The following is a 21,037-nucleotide window of genomic DNA, read 5'->3' on the forward strand; positions in this document are numbered from 1 at the left end:
TGCTCATATTAAACTCATCATCTAGTCTCATTGGACTTTAATTTAAATCATCAAACTCATCTCATTTCATGTTCATCAATCATTATACTTCCAAAAACATCATTTACATCTCATCAAAACATCTTGCTCAAAATATCATTTTCTCAAATTCATTCAAATTCGACTCTTTTGCTCTTTCAAAACTCAATAAAATACATATATAGTATTAATTCATATAACTCTCTTTTTATCAATAAAAATAATAAAAAGCCAACATCTTTACTCAAAACATGTGTAAAAATATTCATGAACATTAAATCAATTAGGATTCATGGGAAAGTAGCCATGAACAATAATTCTAATAATATGAGAGATAACAATAATAATAATATTAATGCATAAATATATCAAACTCAATAGAAGAAGAATTAATTCATCTAGAATTCAAGATTTGAATAAAACTCAACTATAACTCAATTATAATAAATTTAAATATTGGGCGCATGGATGAACTCAATCCAATGCTATGAAAGCCTTACATACCTTAAATCCGAAGGTTTACTCCGAATTTGAACACTCTTGGACCCCTAGCCTTTTCTTCTCGCCGGAGCGTTTTGTGTACTACCCGGAGTATAAGAATAACCGGAGTAGTATTTTTATACTACTAAAACTAAACTATATTTGAGAAGAAGTATATAGAGAGAAGAAATGCTTAGGAAAGCTTGATGAATAAAATGAGGAAATAAGGTGGGTATTTATAGGTGGGAAAGAGGGACCTAACAATAAATAAAATAATTATAAAGAAAAATCTGAAAATTTAATGGAATATATTGATGTCATGGATGATGTTAAATGGAGGACAATTTATGTCATGCATGATGTCAAATGCATCTAGATGTTTCCATGGTAGGTAAGATGAGTTCTTTTTAACAGAATACTCATTTTCGAAGCTACGTTTGAATAAGATAAATTTCTTATTAGGATTTGGTTTCTTCATAAGAATTGTAGATATGGAAGTCTAGTTTCATATCGTTCAAGAATCAACCAATTTGGAGCAACCTACAGTGAGATATGAATTTTCTTCTATCAACACTCAATTTCGTCACAGCACTATATCTTGCAAAGATTAATTTATTTGACCTACTTATACTCCGAATTTGAAGTTATGTTCTTCATGAAAGTTGTAGGTAAGGATGTTGTGATTACCCAGAAATTTGAATCACCTAATTTGGACCAACCTATAAAAAGTTATGCCCAAAATACAGAGGCTGTATTATTTTTGTCGAGAATTGAAATACCGACATACAACATTTTTGGGGTTGTTACACTGGCTTTATTGCCTTTTCCTCGTATTATAGACCAAGGAGGGTCTACCATTCTACAGATGTAACAAACCAGGTTAATGAAATTCAAATTAATCATCTATATCAAGATAATAGGGACCATCATCATACTCATAAGAATGAATAGAGAAGTTAAGACGTTGCATTTCTTCTCTAATAATCTCAACGATTAATTTATCTAGAATGATTTTCTGAACATCCTTTCCTAAAGGGATTGCCTTTAAGATAGTAATGAGTTCTTTATTATCAAAGAAAGCTGCAAAATAATGCATGGTTAAGTGTTTAAGTATTCCCTACACGGGAAGTCAGGTAGAGAATTATCAATTCTCTTTTTATACTGAATATCGAAATCAAATAGGGCCAATTGGGCCTGCCATCTAGCAAATATTAATTTAGAGGTATCATGTTTAAAATCTTTGTCAAACATATATTTGACTGATTGAGCATCCGTTTTGATCATGAACCGTTGATTAAATAGATCATCCTGAAATTTCAAAACACATTTAACAATGTATAACATTTCATGAGCCACAGTAACATATTTTTTCTGGGTTTTTATCCATTTTCCTCAATAAAATCTTATAAGATATTCACACTTATCATGGGGATTCACTTGTTTTAGTATTCCTCCTTAACCGATATTTGATGCATCGGTCTCTATAATTTTTGGCCAAGAAGGATTAGCCAACGTTAAACAAGGTAAAGATTTAACCAATTTAGTTAGACTATCAGTCCAAGGAGATTTATGGTTCTTTTTTAATCTCTCATATAACGAAGATAAATCTCTAGATAGATTTTTATAAAAGGGAGAAATATAATTTAAACTTCCCAAAAAAATTTGAAGCATAGTTCTGTCTGTTATAACATCAGAAAATTTTGAAGCAAAGTCAAGAGATCTTTGAATAGGAATAATCTTTCCTTGACGAATATTATGTCCAAGAAAGCGGACATTCATTTGAAATAGACTCATTTTTGATTTAGAGATAACCAAGCCATTTTGTATAAAAAAAATTAAAAATATCAAGATGCTTGATATGAGTTTCAAAAGTTTTGGAGTATACCAAAATATCATCAATATAAATAATGATAAAATCCAAATAAGGATTAAAACTATCATTCATAATTTTCTGAAATTCAGATAGGGCATTCTTTAATCCAAATGACATTATGTTCCATTCATATTGCCCAAAAGGAACATTCAAAGAAGTTTTATAAGTATGCTCTTTGCAAATCTGAATTTGCTAATATCCTGATTTTAAATCAAATTTTGAAAATATATTGACATCATATAATCTGGTTAATAAATCTCTTTTACGTGGAATAAGATACCTAATCCATTTTAAGAATTTATTTAAAGATTTATAATTTATAACCAATCTGGGAACACCAAGTTTCTTTTCTGCTGCATTATTAACATTAAAGGCAGTGCAAGACCATGGAGATTTTGATGATTTTATTAAACCTTTTTGTTGAAGATTATCAATCTCTTTTTTGTAAAATTCCACTAATTCAGCATTCATTTGATAGGGACGTCACTTAGTGGGGATGTCATCTTCACAAAAGTTGTTTTCGTATGGAAGAGTCACAATATTTTTTTTTTCTATTCTAGAAAGCACTGGGATGATCAACACAAATATCAATTGCCAGTTGTTCAAAAATTAATTTAATTTATTTTTTGTACCTTAGCACGACGTAATGTATCAAAAATATTCATATTGTATATCTCCAGTTGTAAAGAATCAATATGCTTTTGTTTCATATTAATCAAAGCATTAATATCTCTAGTAGCTGGTTCAGTTATGAATGAAAAGGATATCTCCTTATTTTTATAACTAGTAGTTAATCCTTTTGAATCTATTTTTGAAAAAGAATAGATAGTATTAATGAAAGGGGTTCCAAGTATAATTGGGGGATGCATTTGATCCTTTACTAGTAAAAGAAAATAAGGAATGCATACTTTATTTTGACAAATATGAGTATTAAATGGTTTATACTTTATATCTAAAGTATGACCAGATGCAGATTTAACCGCATGAGTAGTTTTTTCAAAAAAATTTGAAGGTACCAGTCCTTCTTGAATGCAACTAACATCTGCTCCACTGTCCATCATTGCAGTGTTAGTGATAATAAACTCATTATTAATTAAAATAGTACATTTAATATACCATCTATGAGCAGTTACAATCTGTAACATTCCTAAAAAGGAATTTTGTGTAGAGGATTCAATAATTTCTTCTACCTTATCATCAACCTTACCTTTCCCTTTGTCAATAGAAGGTGTTGACGTTGAATCTTTATCATCATTCTCTAATTCAAAAATCCCGTGATCATGAATCATTTGATTATGTCTAAGATATTTAATCTCAGTTTTTAGTTTTTCTACTTCTATTTTTAAATAATCTAAAGAAGTATCGCTAACTATTGTCACGACCCAAGCCTAGGGCCTAGACGTGACATGGCGAATGAAGAACCCGAAAGTACCTCAAACAAGCCTCTTAGCATTTTTTTAGCCTTTCATAGGTAATGATGATAAATAGACAAGAGGAAATCATAATAATAAATCTTCAACTTACATATGTCCAACAATACCTCTAACTATTAGATTTAATGGGGCTAAGATAAGTTCCTAGCTCACCCTCAATCATAATAGAAGAAATGCCATAATAAAATATCTTAACATATCATAAGCTAGAAAGACAAAGGAGTATTGTTCCCGGAACATGGGAACTCACCAAAAGTAGTCTTCAATGGAATATCAACTAGCCACGTGGAGGAGAACGAGGAGGAGCACCGATCCCTACATGGTGATATCATGTAGGCAAAAGAGTATGCGTTAGTACTTTGAATGTACTAAGTATGTAAGGATGCATGAACATTGAGAAAATATTATAACATTTATGTAATATGGAACATAATGTAATACATGCATAATAAATCATATGGATATCCTTTAAAACATTCATTTTGTGGGAAGCTAACCATAACCGACATTTAAGACCATGCGAGCTATTACATGGAATCCAACATAACCCCCTACGTTGGCCGGGGAGACTACTTGCCAGGTAGAACCCCGTCAACTTCATTCATTTCTTTAACTTTAACTTTAAGGGCTATTTATGGATCCATTAGACTAAGCCTACAAGGGCTCCTATGTTGGCACATAGTTAATGAGACAAGGGGTTGCTACTAGGATTCCCTTACCGAATCCCACCTCAATGACCCATTCGGTGCTAAGTCAATCCCACGGAATAGTTTAATACTTCAAAATAGTCATAACATATAGCTTGAATATTCAAAACATCATATTCGGTAGAATAGCTCATTAAAACATTTGGTAATTCAAATATGCAAGAATTTTCCTTATTGCATAAAGAATCCATCATTCATATCATTTCATCATTCTTTCATTTCATAAGACTCCCTTTTTGATATTGCTTTCATAAACATTTATTTGGAGTCAAAGCTTTCAAGTCAAACTTTATTAAAAACATAGTAAAACTAGGTGGGTTCAAATCATTTCAACTTGGAAATATGTATGTAAATAAATATACATAAATACTTTGAAATCCATTAATTAAAAATCATGCTTTAAACAACCCACCATTAATTTCAAGAACCTTTAAAGAGATAAATAGAGAAATTACTTGCAAACCATCAATTTATACATATGAAATAATATTGCATCAAAATAGACCAATAATCATTAGTTCAACCATGATTCATGCTATTAAGTAAAAATAAGAATTATCCATAAGAAAATTACTTGAAATTGAGAGATTTAATTGAAAGAGTTTTTGGACTACATGGGTGGAAGAACCCATAGATAAATACTCACATAACTTAGAGTAAATCTTAAAGAAAATAAATATAATTTATCATATACTAAAAATAATTTAGGCATGAGAGTGGAAGGAATACTCTCATTGAAACCTTACATACCTGGAAACCGAAGCTTTAGTTGGTACCGGAAGACTTAATGAACACTCTTGAGTCCTAGCTTCTCTCCTTGCCGGAACGTTTTGTGTACTACCCGGAATATATGAATTACTGGAATAGTATTTCTTCACTACTAAGAACTAAAACTATATTTGAGAATGTGTATAGAGAGAAGATTTGCTTGAGAAAGCTTGATGAATAAAATGAGGAAATAAGGTGGGTATTTATAGGTGGGAAAGATGACCTAACAATAAATAAAATAATTATAAATAAAAATCTGAAAATTTAGTGGAATATATTGATGTCATGGATGATGTTAAATGGAGGACAATTTATGTCATGAATGATGTCAAATGTATCTAGATCTTTCTATGGTAGGTGAAATGAGTTATCTTTGACAGAATACTCTTTTTGGGAGCTGCGTTTGAATAAGATAAATTCCTTATTAGGATTTGGTGTCTTCATAAGAATTGTAGATATGGAAGTCTAGTTTCATATCGTTCAAGAATCAACCAATTTGGATAAACCTACAGTGAGATATGATTTTTCTTCTATAAATACTCATTTCCGTAACAACATCCTACCTTACAAAGATTAATTTATTTGACCTACTTAACCTCCGAATCTTAAAATATGGTCTTCATAAAAGTTGTAGGTAATGATCTTGTGGTTACTCAAAAATTTTAATCACTCAATTTGTATATTTCTATGAAAAGTTATTACCAAAATACAGAGGTTGTATCATGTTTAGGCAAAAATTGAAACATCGTATACAACGTTTTTAGGGGATATTACAACTATAGTATCAGCTTTCTTATCAAGACGAGCAAGTACTTCAGTCAGAGAATAAGTTTTTAAATCAAGATTAAATTTTGATTTGGAGGATTTAAAGGATTTAGAAGATTGGGAGCTGGGTGTCGAAGCCATATTTATAATTTTGCTCCTCATGTTTTCATCAAAAATTTCCTTTAATAATTCAATAATATTTTCAGAAGTAATTGTATTGACATTCAAATCTTGAAATTGTGATTGGAGTTTATAAAAACTCATTAGTTTTGCAAGGACAATTTTCACCTATCCGATTGGTACCACAATTAGTAGATGAAATATTATCATCATCAGAAAAATTAATAAGTTCAACTTCACTTTCAGATCTAGATTCTATCTCAGAGTAATAATCGGAGTCTGAACCAGAAGTGCATAACAAATTGTAGAATTTATTATGAAGATCTTCTTCAAGTTTTAAAGACTTGAGCTTTTGAAGCTTGCAATTTGGAGCAATATGCCCATATTGACCATATTCATAACACTTAATTTTTCTAAGGTCTCTTTTAGAATGGTTTTTGGTAAATTTATTAAATTTACGGTGAGTTTTTCTAGCTTCACGCTTTTCCTTAATCCGATGAGAGCGACGATCTTTTTATGAGGTCCATTAGGGTTATCTTTTCTAAAGCGTCAAATTGTTTTTAGTCATTTTATCCTTTTTATTAGAAGGGCCATCAACAACGAATTGATTACCGAAATCTCCAAGTTGAGATCGCTCTTTTTTGCGGTTAACTTTAAGTTGTTGAGTTTATTTAAGCTCATTACACAGATTTAATCCTTCTTGAGTACAATTGCCAATTAATTGACCATAAGTAAACTGATCATAAGGAATAGCAAAAAGGTTTTCTTGAAGAGTCTTCCTAACTCTTTCTGTGAATAGAGGGGGAAGGCCATCAATAAATTTGGTCTTCTAGTAAGTAAGATCACTTTCGTGTAAATCCATTACCCGACTTAAAAAGGTGTCTTTATACCACCTAAATTCTCCTAAATGTTGGCAACGAAGTCCATTTATGATCAGAATTGTTATTAGTGGATTGACAAATAATAGCATACATCAACATTCGATGTAGAAGAATGGAGACTTATCTATCAGTTAATCCATCAACATTCCATTCATAAATTTGATCATCGATGTAAGATATACTAGATTGAATCCAATCTCTTTCCTCTATTAAAATATCTGACGCGGGTAGTAATAGGTTAACATAGATGGTTTGGTAGCATATCTGTTATTTTGGAGATGCCTAGCATTTTCATCGCGATAACTTCGAGATCGAATAGGCTTGATTTCAGAAATATCTTCTTCAATTTGGAAATTGTTTATCGTACCAATAGGTGTAGCACTTAAATTGGCTAGCTTCTTATCAAGAAGTGTTTCTAAATCAGTTAAAGACTTAGATTTAAAACCTTTACTTTGATGGGTTGTTGAATATGAGTAGGAATAGCAGCAACTGGTTTACTGCCAGAGGTGGAGGCATTCCCAGTTACTTGGCTCATATTCAGAGTTTTAGCTAAAGTAATTAACTCATCGAGTTTTGTATCAAAAGAGCTAATATGTTCGCCAATTACTTTAACATATAAACTCAAGTAATTAATTTGGGCAATTAAATTATTGATTTCATGAATGCTAATTTTAGCAACATCATTATCAATGAATTTTTGAAAAGCTGAGAACATGAGACCTGCATTATTTGGTAAAATAAAAGGATTTTGAGGGGGTAGATTGATTTGGTAAGATTACCACTACCATCTTTAAAAGTCATTTGTTCTAAAACCTTTATATATAAAGGTAAATAAGTGGTTATAAACCAAGGAACGGAATACATAATTTGATTATGTAATGCACAAGATTCATAAAAATTTTTAGAAATATTATTCAAATCATCTTGACTATAAGTCTCGAAAAACCAAGTTTTAAACTTGTTTCATTTATCTTGATGAAATTCTTTTTGAATATGTTGACGTGCCAGGGATTCTGGACTAAAATCAATTTGATGTGTTATCATTATTTAAATTTTATTTCAATTTAACACCTCATTAGGGTTGAAATCCATTTCGGATGCAGTTGGTTCTATATCGGACAACTTATCAATTGGTTGAACAATATTAGTTGTAGGATCTATTTTAACCCTTTCAACTATCCTTTCACTCAAAATATCACTAAGAGTATGTAAAAATAAAGCCCTATTTCTTGTTGGACTATAAATAGGAGCATCAGGGGTAATAGGAAAAATATGATGAATCTTAGGCAACCTCGATATCCCGCAAAAGATCGCATGTTATAAACAAGAGATTTATTGGTTGGAGATTTATCCGTAAACTAAATATAAATCCTTCCATCAGTATTCTGCGTAATATGAGAATATTCATTATTTGTTAAGTCGTTAGTGATATGATTATGGGAGATCACTGAATCCAAAGTCCATGTTGTTGGGAAATTAATTTCTTCTCTCTTTATAGGTCTCCGAGTGGTGACCTTAGACTTTGTAAAATTAGTTTCGACTAATATAGTCTGATTAGATGTGTCATTTAGTTTACATCTAGGATTAAGAGTTGATAATAATTTGAAATAGATTCTATAAGATAAACATATAAGTTCAGAACCTAGAACATAATTATAACTATGTATTTTAACATTTAATGTTAAGTCATCAAGAATATTGACATCAGACAAAGATAATTGAAGATTAGGTTGTGTATTGAAGTAAACTAAACCATATGCCACAGTAGATTAAATCGAACCAATCAACGATTGTCTAAAAATTAAATTCCTAGCATCTTGTAGAACAGCTAGAAAGATTTCAGGTAACCCTTTAAGAGTTACAGGCTTAAAAATAATCTGAACCATGCCAATATGCATAAAGTTAAATTTAGATCTATAAAATTAATATCTCGTTTATTTAATAAACATATAGTTTGCACATCTGAATTAAGAGCTAAGGATTGTTCAGTGGTTTTTATTGATTGTTTGGTTAAAAATTTATCAAATCAATCATAATCATATATGGTTGTAGTATAAACTTTTGGATTAGTCCATTAATTTAATAAATCAAGATTTTAAGGTACATCTACCTCTTCTATTATAGTATTTTTAATACTAGTTTCTCCAAGATCCATAAGAAAATAAATCATACCTATGTTGACTATTTCAGATCTATACCACATGTTCATCATGAAAGTTCCTATGCTTTGATACCATTACAATCAAGATTTATAATAGATAGTATATTGTGAGTACTTAGATATACATTCAAGATATATATAATATATAATGTAAGTAATAGATAGTATATTGTGAATATATTAGATATACATTATAAGTATATATAATATAATGTAAGTATATTATTACAATAGATAGTATATTGTGAGTATATTAGATATACATTGAAGGTATATATAATATATAATGTAAGTAATAGATAATATATTGTGAGTATATTAGATATACATTGTAAGTATATATAATATAATGTAAGTATATCACTATAATAGGTAGTATATTATAAGTATATTAGATATACATTGAAGGTATATATAATAAATAATCTAAGTAATAGATAATATATTGTGAGTATATTAGATATACATTGTAAGTATATTATTATAATAGATAGTATATTATGAGTATATTAGATATACATTGAAGGTATATATAATATATAATGTAAGTAATAGATAGTATATTAGATATACATTGTAAGTATATTATTATAATAGATAGTATATTATTAGTATATTAGATATACATTGAAGGTATATATAATATATAATGTAAGTAATAGATAGTATATTGTGAATATATTCGATATACATTGTAAGTATATATAATATAATATAAATATATCACTATAATAAATAGTATGTTGTGAGTATATTAGATATACATTGAAGGTATATATAATATATAATGTCAGTAATAGATAGTATATTGTTAGTATATTAGATATACATTGAAGGTATATATAATATATAATATCAGTAATAGATAGTATATTGTGAGTATATTATATATATATTGATGGTATATATAATATATAATGTAAGTAATAGATAGTGTATTGTAAGTATACTAGATATACATTGTAAGCATATATAATATAATGTAAGTATATCCCTATAATATATAGTATATTGTGAGTATATTAGATATAAATTGAAGGTATATATAATATATAATGTAAGTAATAAATAGTATATTGTGAGTATATTATATATATATTGAAGGTATATATAATATATAATGTAAGTAATAGATAGTATATTGTGAGTATATTAGATATATATTGTAAGTATATATAATATATGTAAGTATATTATTATAATAGATAGTATATTGTGTGTATATTAGATATACAATATAAGTATATATAATATATAATATAAAGAATAAATAGTTTATTGTGAGTATATTAGATATACATTGTAAGTATATATAATATAATGTAAGTATATCACTATAATAGATAATATATTGTGAGTATATTAGATATATATTGAAGGTATACATAATATATAATGTAAGTAATAGATAGTATATTGTGAGTATATTAGATATACATTGTAAGTATATATAATATAATGTAAGGATATTATTATAATAGATAGTATATTGTAAGTATATTAGATATACATTGAAGGTATATATAATATATAATGTAAGTAATAGATAGTATATTGTAAGTATATTAGATATACATTGAAGGTATATATAATATATAATGTAAGTAATAGATAGTATATTGTGAGTATATTAGATATACATTGAAGGTATATATAATATATAATGTAAGTAATAGATAGCATATTGTGAGTATATTAGATATATATATATATATATATATATAAGTATATATAATATAATGTAAGGATATTATTATAATAGATAGTATATTGTAAGTATATTAGATATACATTGAAGGTATATATAATATATAATATAAGTAATAGATAGTATATTATGAGTATATTAGATATATATTGTAAATATATATAATATATGTAAGTATATTATTATAATAGATAATATATTGTGAGTATATTAGATATAATTTGAAGGTATATATAATATATAATGTAAGGAATAAATAATATATTGTGAGTATATTAGATATACATTGTAAGTATATATAATATAATATAAGTATATTATTATAATAGATAGTATATTGTGAGTATATTAGATATAAATTGTAAGTATATCCATTATCCATTATAATGTATGTATATACATACTAATAGATAGTATATTGTGAGTTTTCAAGGCTTGATTCAAGATAGATGATGATTGTATTTTTCCATTTATGTTATATGTTCTTGTTAAGTACTTAATTATTATTGCATGCATGATATATTATTAGGAAAAATGAAAGAACATGGTTGAAATTATAATTGTGGTCAATTGCATACAATGAATATGGTTACTCGGTTGTGATATGTTATTTCGTGGTTGGATTGGGTACCACACCGATACATTTGAATCGGGTACTACGTTGATACATTTGGATTGGGTACTACGCCGATACGCTTAGATCGAATATCATGTCGGTACATTTGAATCGGATGCCACGCTGGTACACTAACTAACGATTGTGATTGGGTACCATGTCAATACATTAAAATTTTTTGTGTGGGTTTCATGATAGTGCCGGATTAATCGTTGTTCTATGATTGATCTTGCTCATTGTGTATATTAGTTCAAACTAAGGACGGAGAGTCTGGGTGTTGCTATGATTGTGATCTAATTGTGTATAACCTATTTTACTAAGTTGTGGTTGTCTTTTCATATTTCGTATAACTGGGACAAGCCATGTGATCCTACCAGTACATTGTGTTGTATACTGATTCTGCACTTATCCTTTTTTTATTAAGTACATGACATATTCAAACGACTGCTGAAAGACCTCAGCTGTGAGGCTTCCACTGCTTGAATCAAAGGGTGAGCTATTTAGTTTAGGCTCGCCGTGGATTCCTCCTAGTTTCTTTGTCCACCTTTTTGGACATAGACATTATAGACTTTTGATTATGTTTTCTTGTTGGGGTTGCATCCCTATATTCTAGATACTTTAGAGTTTTGGTACTATGACTTTCATGTTCTAGAGAGTCGATTCCGCAAGTGTTTTTGATAACTGATTGAGTTTATAAAAAATTGATCTATCCTTTGTTTGTTTAAAACTGTTTTTGCTAGTGTTTTATATAATGACTTTGGTTTTTAAAATAGTTTGATGGGTTAAGTTTGGGTTAGTAATTGGTTCTCCTACCAGAGAGTTGGTGTGAGTGCCACTCAAGATGGTTGGATCGTGACAAGAATATCTACCGAATATAGGTAAGCCTTCTAAAACTATGGTGCAGAGTTGTGCATTCCTTGTTTGACATGTACCTGGTCTTGATCTGTAACAACAACACTAATAGTGAACTGTGAACCTGGTCATGTTTAATGATTTGAGTAACATGTGAATCTGGTTTACTTTATCAATCATTTAAACTACATATTGCAATATTCTCTCTTTCCACATAGTAGCAGTTAACTTAATTTTATGATAATCCGTCAATAATTAATTTTGATTATCATTGAATTTTATTGTTTAATTACAGAATTTGTCCCTCGCTAATTGCTGTGTTGAAGTCTCTATAGAATTATTGTTCTCCAAATTCTTACTAAGCTTGAAATATTATATATTATGAAAGCATTTTAGTGGATTCCTTTTTAGCTGGCTGAAAAATGGGAAGGAGGGGGGGAGTAAATGTTCTGGACCTAAAACTAAATTTGTATATTTTGGCAAATAAATTTAATTTTTGTATGAACGAAACTACAAATGTTTATTATTTCCACCTGGATATTTTTATTTTTTTGTATTTGGTCATTCAATATATTTTTCAAGATACTAATCATTATTATAATTCATATTTAAATAGAGGATTAAGTTTGGGTTATGTGAATTGACATTGGGTATTTACATTATGCTAATATTGTATCTGATTGCAGGTACTAGATCACGTAGCTATGTGAACCACACTTACGGGGATCAAAACCAACTAATCGACCTACTTGCTAAACATGATTGCAATACCTCTGGAAAGGCCTTGCAAATTTTTTAAGTCCGCCCTCTTTTGTTGTCACTATTTTGAATGTTAATAAGCCCGAGACTCTTACCTGCTCAAGCTAGCGTTATGCTCTATTCCTCTTTTTGTCATGTAATAGTACAGTTAACTACAATAGCATTATATATATGCAAATAAAGGAAAAAATAAAGCTCCTTCAATGAAATGGAGGCTTACATCCGGTGTCTTGTGTGATAAGACAATACCGTCAAAACTTAAAGATAGGTTTATAGAGTGATGGTTAGACCACTTTTGTTGTATTGAATGGATTGTTGGTCAGTCTAGAACTCTTAGGTTCAAAAGATGCAAGTGTCAGAAATGAGGATGTTGAGATAGATGTGTGGCATACTAGGAGTGATAAGATTAGGAATGAGGATATCCGAGACAAAGTGGGAGTGGCCTCCTCCATGGTGGACAAGTTGAGGGAAGGAAGACTAAGATGGTTTGGGTATATGAAGAGAAAATGTGCAGATGCCCCAATGAGGAGGTGTGAGATGTTGGATATAGTGGGGTCGAGGAGAGATAGAGGTAAGGTGAAAAAGTATTGAGAGAGGTGATTAGACACGATATGATACATCTTCAGCTTAATGAGGACATGATTTTAGATAGGACGACATGAAGATAGCAGATAAGGGTAGATGGTTAGTAGGTAGTTAAGAGTTGTCTTATTACTAGCTTATGTACACATTTGGTTTGGGGGTAGTATAGAGCATTGTGTTGATTGTAGTATTAGCCTATGTAGGTGATCTTTAGCTTTTGGTATTCGTTATCATCTATGGTTTACTGTATTTTGTGTTATTATAGTTCCTTGTATATAGCTGTTACTGCTTTGCTATTTGTTATCATGTTCTTCACCTATTTTTTAGTTTTATTACTACTTTGATTTGCTTAAGCCGAGGGTCTTTCAGAAACAACATCTATTCCATAGAGAGGTAGTAGTAAGGACTACATACACTCTATCCTCCCCAGATTCACATGAGATTTTACAGAATATGTTGTTGTTAGCTCGACAAAAATAGTACAAAGTAAAATTTAATTAGGTAATAAGTGTTAGACTGTATGATTTGACAAACTAGATTTCATATGGGACCTGATCCCATGTTAGAATAAAATCGCTTTGTGTAATTGAAAGTGATAGTAACAAAAGTACACTGCCAGTAACTGTTTTGGTAGTGCTTGGGATGTGCTAGTGTGGCAGGCCTTCGGACCAATAGAATTGCTCCAAAAGGACATGTGTCACGCCCCGGGAGGGTACCCTAGACGTGACCGGCACTTGAAAGCCATTTCTGACCTTCAAGCGAACCACCTAGCTAAATCACTCCATCATTCAGTCATATATGCTCAATGGAAGGCTCAATTATAACATGCTATTTACATTATGGGGGCCGAAGGCCAAATATGTTTAACTCAACAAAATAAGTATAATAGAACTCCCCAAAATAACAGTCCAAACTCCCCACACTCTAGTCTATGAAGCCTCTATCAAAGTCTAGGAGGTGTCAATGACAAGCCCATGGCTACCAACATCAAGATGAAGGAAACAACAACAACAAAACCATACAAGGAAGCTCAACATCCTCCGGAAGCTAGGAGGACTCACTAACTAGCCGGGAGTGTATGTGGATCTTCAATGAAGCGTCGGTTGATGATCTCTGGTACCTGTCTCTGCATCATAAAATAATGCAGGCCAAATGACATCAGTACATGGAATGTACGAGTATGTAAAATGGCCGGATGAAACAAACATCAAGGAAACATCAACATCAACTCAGGGTCTCAACTCATACATACATGACAACTCACTCAAGTGTCCTAAGTCTAACAAGAATAGTTTAGACGGGACTAACTCATAAGCCACTCAACTCAACTAACTCGGAGCACTATCAAGACCTAAATGGGAGTTTCTCTTATCCGACAACCATCACCTATGAGCCGGTGATAGTACAACAATCAGACATTATTGCCACGTCCGTCCATACCTTGCCAGGGCATGAACGCCTCCCTAATCATGGATACCATCGATTAGTCAAGTCCTATCATTTCAGGACAAATAAATGGGAAACATCCGACTTTAACGGTTCGATCCTATGGGAAGCATCCAACTTTAACAGTTCCATCCCTACCTACATTGGCGGCGTAGTTCCTGGGGTTCGAGTATGGACTATACTCTCGCCCGCCTCGATGCTCGATACTCCTCCCATTACTCTATACTCATAAGACTCCCTCCAATCATCTAAAACAAGCCCTCACGGCTAGTTTTATGTGGGACATTGTCAACTCATCAACTCTATTCTCATTTCAACTCAATTAAGTCATAATGGCAAGTTCCATTTAGGACCTCGTCCACTCGTCAATTCTATCACCCAATTAACTCAATCAAGCCTCATTTAGATAAGCATTTATGACATCTCCTCAAGACTCATCACAACTCTATGGATTTAGCTCAATAATGCAACTCTATGCAACATAATCACATGGTTAAAGAGATCAACAAAACATAACAACAAGTCATCTCCATCAACTCCTACTAACATGAAAGTTTTAGGAACTTCTTAGCTCAACAACATCAACACATATAGCATTAATTAAATAGGGCACAAAACTCATTCAAACATAAACCACGCCAAGAAACTCCATTTTCATGGACATCTAACCTCAAAAAAAGTGTAGGGCACATGGGTGGACTCAACCCATGTTTTGGATAGCCATACATACCTTAGTGAAGACTTGAAGAAAACCTTGTGGTTGGGTCTTCAATGGAGAACTCAAACCTTGAATCTCTTGGAACTCTTCTTGTTGGAAATGGAGAAGAAGAAGAAGAGAGAGAGAGAGAAACTCCTAGGGCTTTTTAGAGAGAGAGAGTGAGGGATTGAAAAATGATCCCAAAATGAGCTAAGGCTGATACATATATAATTTGGGGGAATTCCCAAATTAACCCTTCTCAAAAGTTCTGAAAAATAGGCAAAAATGCTCCTGGCATGATAGTGGCGCGTCGCGCCCTTGCAGCGCCAGGCTGATTATGCCTAAAACCTGCATATCTCGTAGTGGCGCGCCGCGCCAAAGACCAAACTACTGAGGCATGTTTCTGGCGCGATAGTGGCGCGTCGCGCCCTTACAGCGCCAAGGCTAATATTTTCTGGGTTATGGAAATTGGCTTGAAAAACCCTACACACCTTTTAGTGGTGCGCCGTGCCAGAGCCCAAACTACTGAGGCATATTTCTGGCGTAATAGTGGCGCGTCGCGCCACTGCGGTGCGTCGCGCTACTGCGGCGCCAAGCCCAGTTTTCCAGTAATTGCAACTCAGGCCTGAAAATCTCTACTGTTCTAGTTCATCTTAGGATCGTCATATCTTTTGACTCTGAACTCCAAAAATTACATTCTTGGTGGCGTTGGAAAGAAGACCCGACGACCTTTAATTTGATGGGTCGTGGGCCACCTAGATTGTTGTCTTTCAAAATATAGGATCATTAGAAGTCGACCCCTCATATGAACTCATCCTAAAACTTAGCCACGACGAATCTTTTGGACTTAGCTTGGTCCTAGGGGTCTTTCATGACCCCACATTACCTCTAGCACTTCTCAATTTCTCAAGGACTCGTCTTAATTCCTGCAAATGCTCCACAATACTCGAGTTCGACCCTACCCGAATATAAGAAGGGTCCGAATCTTAGGAAAAACTCTTGAGGGGTGTTACATTATCTCCCCCTTGGGATCATTCGTCCTCGAATGACGAGTAACCAAGAATGGACTCGAGGCGCAAATCACAATCAAGAATTTAGTCATTCAACCAATCAAATTCTTAAACAATTATCAATCAAGACTCAAAAGGCACAAATGAATTCAAGTCAAGGAAATGGGCATTACCTTTAACATTCTCATCGGTAGGCACGAATAGATGTGGATATTTAGATTTCATGGCTTCCTCCGCTTCCTATGTATCTTCCTCAACAAATTGGTTTCTCCAAAGGACCTTGACTGAGGCGACCTCTTTGTTCCTCAATTTACAGATTTGGCGATCAAGAATTTGGATCGGAACCTCTTCATAGGATAAGTTATCCTTAACTCCAATGCTATCAGTGGGGACGACCAACGAGGGATCTCCCAAGCACTTTTTCAACATTGAAATGTGGAATACCGGATGAATAGAGGCTAGCTCTGAGGGTAACTCCAACTCATAGGCAACACTCCCAATCTGCCTCAGGATCTGGTAAGGACCAATATATCGAGGACTAAGCTTCCCCTTCTTTCCAAACCTCATGACACCTTTTATGGGTGACACTCTTAAGTACACCCAATCACCCACCTCAAACTCTAAGTCTCTTCTTCTCACGTCGGTGTAAGAGTTTTGGCGGCTTTAGGCTATCTTTAGCCTATCTTGAATAATTCTCACTTTCTCCATGGCTTGGTGGACAAGGTCAGGCCCAATCAACTCGGCTTCACTAACGTCAAACCATCTAATAGGAGATCTACACCTCCTCCCATACAAAGCTTCATAAGGAGCCATTTAAATGCTTGCATGATAACTATTGTTGTACGCAAACTCTATGAGAGGTAAGTGGTCATCCCAATTTCCCTTGAAGTCAAGCACACATGCCCTCAACATATCTTCCAATGTCTGGATGGTGCGCTCTGCTTGGCCATCCGTCTGGGGGTGGAAGGTTGTACTCAAGTTCACCTTCGAACCTAATCCCTTCTGAAAGGATTTCCAAAATTGGGAAGTGAATTGGGATCCTCTGTCTGATATGATAGACAAAGGGACCCCATGTAATCTGACGATCTCCTGTATATACAACTTTGCATAGTCTTTTGCGGTGTCAATAGTCTTAACCGCCAAGAAGTGAGCTGATTTCATCATTCTATCCACAATCACCCAAATGGAATTAAGTTGCTTTCGAGACTTCGGCAGGCCTGTAATAAAGTCCATGTTGATCATCTCCTACTTCCATTCTGGAATTTCTATGTTTTAGGCTAAACCACATAACCTTTGATGCTCCACCTTCACCTGTTGGCAATTCGGGCAGTTGGAAACAAATTCCGCAATATCCCTCTTCATCCCACTCCACCAATAGATTTCCCTCAAGTCATGGTACATTTTTGTGGAGCCTGGATGAATAGAGTATCTGGAACTATGCGCTTCGGCCATAATCCTTTCTCGAACATCACCGACATCAGGTACACACAATCTACTTTGGTACCTCAGCACACCATCTCCCCCTTTGGTGAAAACTATCACCCCTTGTTTGTGAACAACTTCCTTCAATCGGAGGAGGATGGGATCCTGATCTTGTTTCTCCTTTACCTCTGCTACAAGTGAGGATGTAGACCCATCCTGAATGGTAACTCCGCCTTCATTGTTCTCTTCCAGGCGGACTCCCAATTGGGCTAATCTATGTACCTCCTTTGCTAATTCCCTCCTTCCCTCTTCTACATGGGTAGTGCTACCCATAGACAACCTGCTAAGAGTATCAGCAATAACATTAGTTTTACCTGGATGGTAGAGGATGCTCATATCATAATCCTTGAGTAGCTCGAGCCATCTCTTTTGCCTTAGGTTGAGTTTCTTCTGGCTAAAGATGTATTATAAGCTCTTGTGATCGGTGAACATATCAACATGCACTCCGTACAAGTAGTGGCGCCAAATTTTAAGCACAAACACCACGGCTGCCAGTTCGAGGTCATGAGTTGGGTAGTTTCGCTCATGAACCTTAAGTTGCCTTGAAGCATAGGCTATCACCTTCCCCCTCTGCATCAACACGCAACCCAAACCAATTCTGGATGAATCACAGTAGACCACAAAGCCCTCTGTTCCATCGGGCAAGGTCAAGACAAGAATAGTGGTTAGCTTGGCCTTCAGTTTCTGGAAACTCCCCTTGCAAGCATTGGACCATTGGAACTTAGCCTTCTTTTGGGTCAGCTTAGTCAATGGTGATGATATGGATGAGAATCCTTCTACAAACCTTCTATAATAGCCAGCCAAACCCAAGAAGCTCCTTATCTCTGTCGGGGATGTGGGTCTGGGCCAATTCTTCACCGCCTTAATCTTCTGAGCGTCAACCTGAATACCATCTCCAGACATAACATGGCCTAAGAAGGCCACTGATGCAAGCCAAAATTCACATTTAGAGAACTTTGCATACAATACCTGGTCTCTCAAAGTTTGTAAAACGACTCTAAGATGATAGGCGTGCTCCTTTTCGTTCTTGGAGTAGACCAGAATATCATCTATGAATACAATCACAAACATATCAAGATATGGTTTAAACACCCGGTTCATGAGATCCATAAAAGCTGCGGGGGCATTAGTCAACCCAAAGGACATATTACCTTCTTGCTCAGGTGCTCTTCTCTGTCTTTTCTTTTCTCGTCCTCTACCTGTTGAGCATACACCATTAATCTGGAAATATCCATATCCGAGATCAATAATGCTGCTTTGCATTCCCTCTTCACATGCCTCCCTAATCCGGAGACGAACTTCCTCATCTTTGACCTCATATCTGGGATCATTTCTGGAGCATACCTGGATAGCTGGATAAACTTCAGGCCATACTCCTTAACTGTCATACCCTCCTGTTTCAAATTTACAAACTCCTCCACTTTTGCTTCCCTTAGTTCTCGGGGAAAGAAGTGGTCAAGAAAGGCTCCCTCAAATTCATCCCACCTAGCAGGTTCAACATCCTCACCCCTACCTTGCTCCCATTGGTTATACCAGATATTGGCCACATCCTTGAGTTAATAAGACACCAACTCAACCCCTTCAATTTCTGTAGTATGCATGGCTTTCAAAATTTTCCACATCTCATCAATAAAGTTTTGGGGGTCTTTATCAACCTTAGAACCCGTGAATACAGGCAGATTCATCCTCAGAAGGTCTCTAATTCTAGTGGTAGCAGATGGCTCTTGGGGACTAGAGCTAGGAGTCGACGAACTCTGGTTACCATTTCGGGTAGCCACTAATTGCGTGAGCATTGCAATCGCCCATCGAAATTCTGCCTATAATGTGGGTGCAGGCGGAGTAGCAGACACTTGGGTTGCCTCCGCATACCTCGCAGGTCGGCCTCTATCCCTTGCTGGGCGTAACTTTGATTGGGGCATCTCAGCGTTGTCAACGTTTCTCTAGATAGCCATGCATTTAGGAGGCATTATCTGTAACGTATAAATGCACGAATTAGAAGGGAAGTTTCATAGAGTTTAACTCCATCGCACGAATTCAGAGTATGAAAGAGGGGAAACAATTCCTAATGTCCTATAGCCTCCTGCTTATAAGTGTGGTGCACAACACACCCATAAGCAAGACTCTACTAGACACGGATTCATAGACTCCCTAGAACACTTGAACTCTGGGCTCTGATACCATGTTTGTCACGCCCCGGGAGGGTACCCTAGACGTGAACGGCACTTGAAAGCCATTTCTGACCTTCAAGCGAACCACCTAGCTCAATCACTCCATCATTCAGTCATATATGCTCAACGGAAGGCTTAATTATAACATGCTATTTACAATATGGGGGCGAAGGCCAAATATGTTTAACTCAACAAAATAAGTATAATAGAACTCCCCAAAATAACAGTCCAAACTCCCCACACTCTAGTCTATGAAGACTCTATCAAAGTCTGGGAGGTACCAATGACAAGCCCATGGCTACCAACATCAAGATGAAGGAAACAACAACAACAAAACCATACAAGGAAGCTCAACATCCTCCGGAAGCTAGAAGGACTCACCAACTAGTCGGAAGTGTATGTGGATCTTCAACGAAGCGCCGATTGATGATCTCTGGTACCTGTCTCTGCATCATAAAATAATGCAGGCCAAATGACATCAGTACATGGAATGTACGAGTATGTAAAATAG

The sequence above is a fragment of the Solanum dulcamara genome, chromosome 1 (assembly GCF_947179165.1).
Source record: "Solanum dulcamara chromosome 1, daSolDulc1.2, whole genome shotgun sequence".
Taxonomy (NCBI): Eukaryota; Viridiplantae; Streptophyta; class Magnoliopsida; order Solanales; family Solanaceae; genus Solanum; species Solanum dulcamara.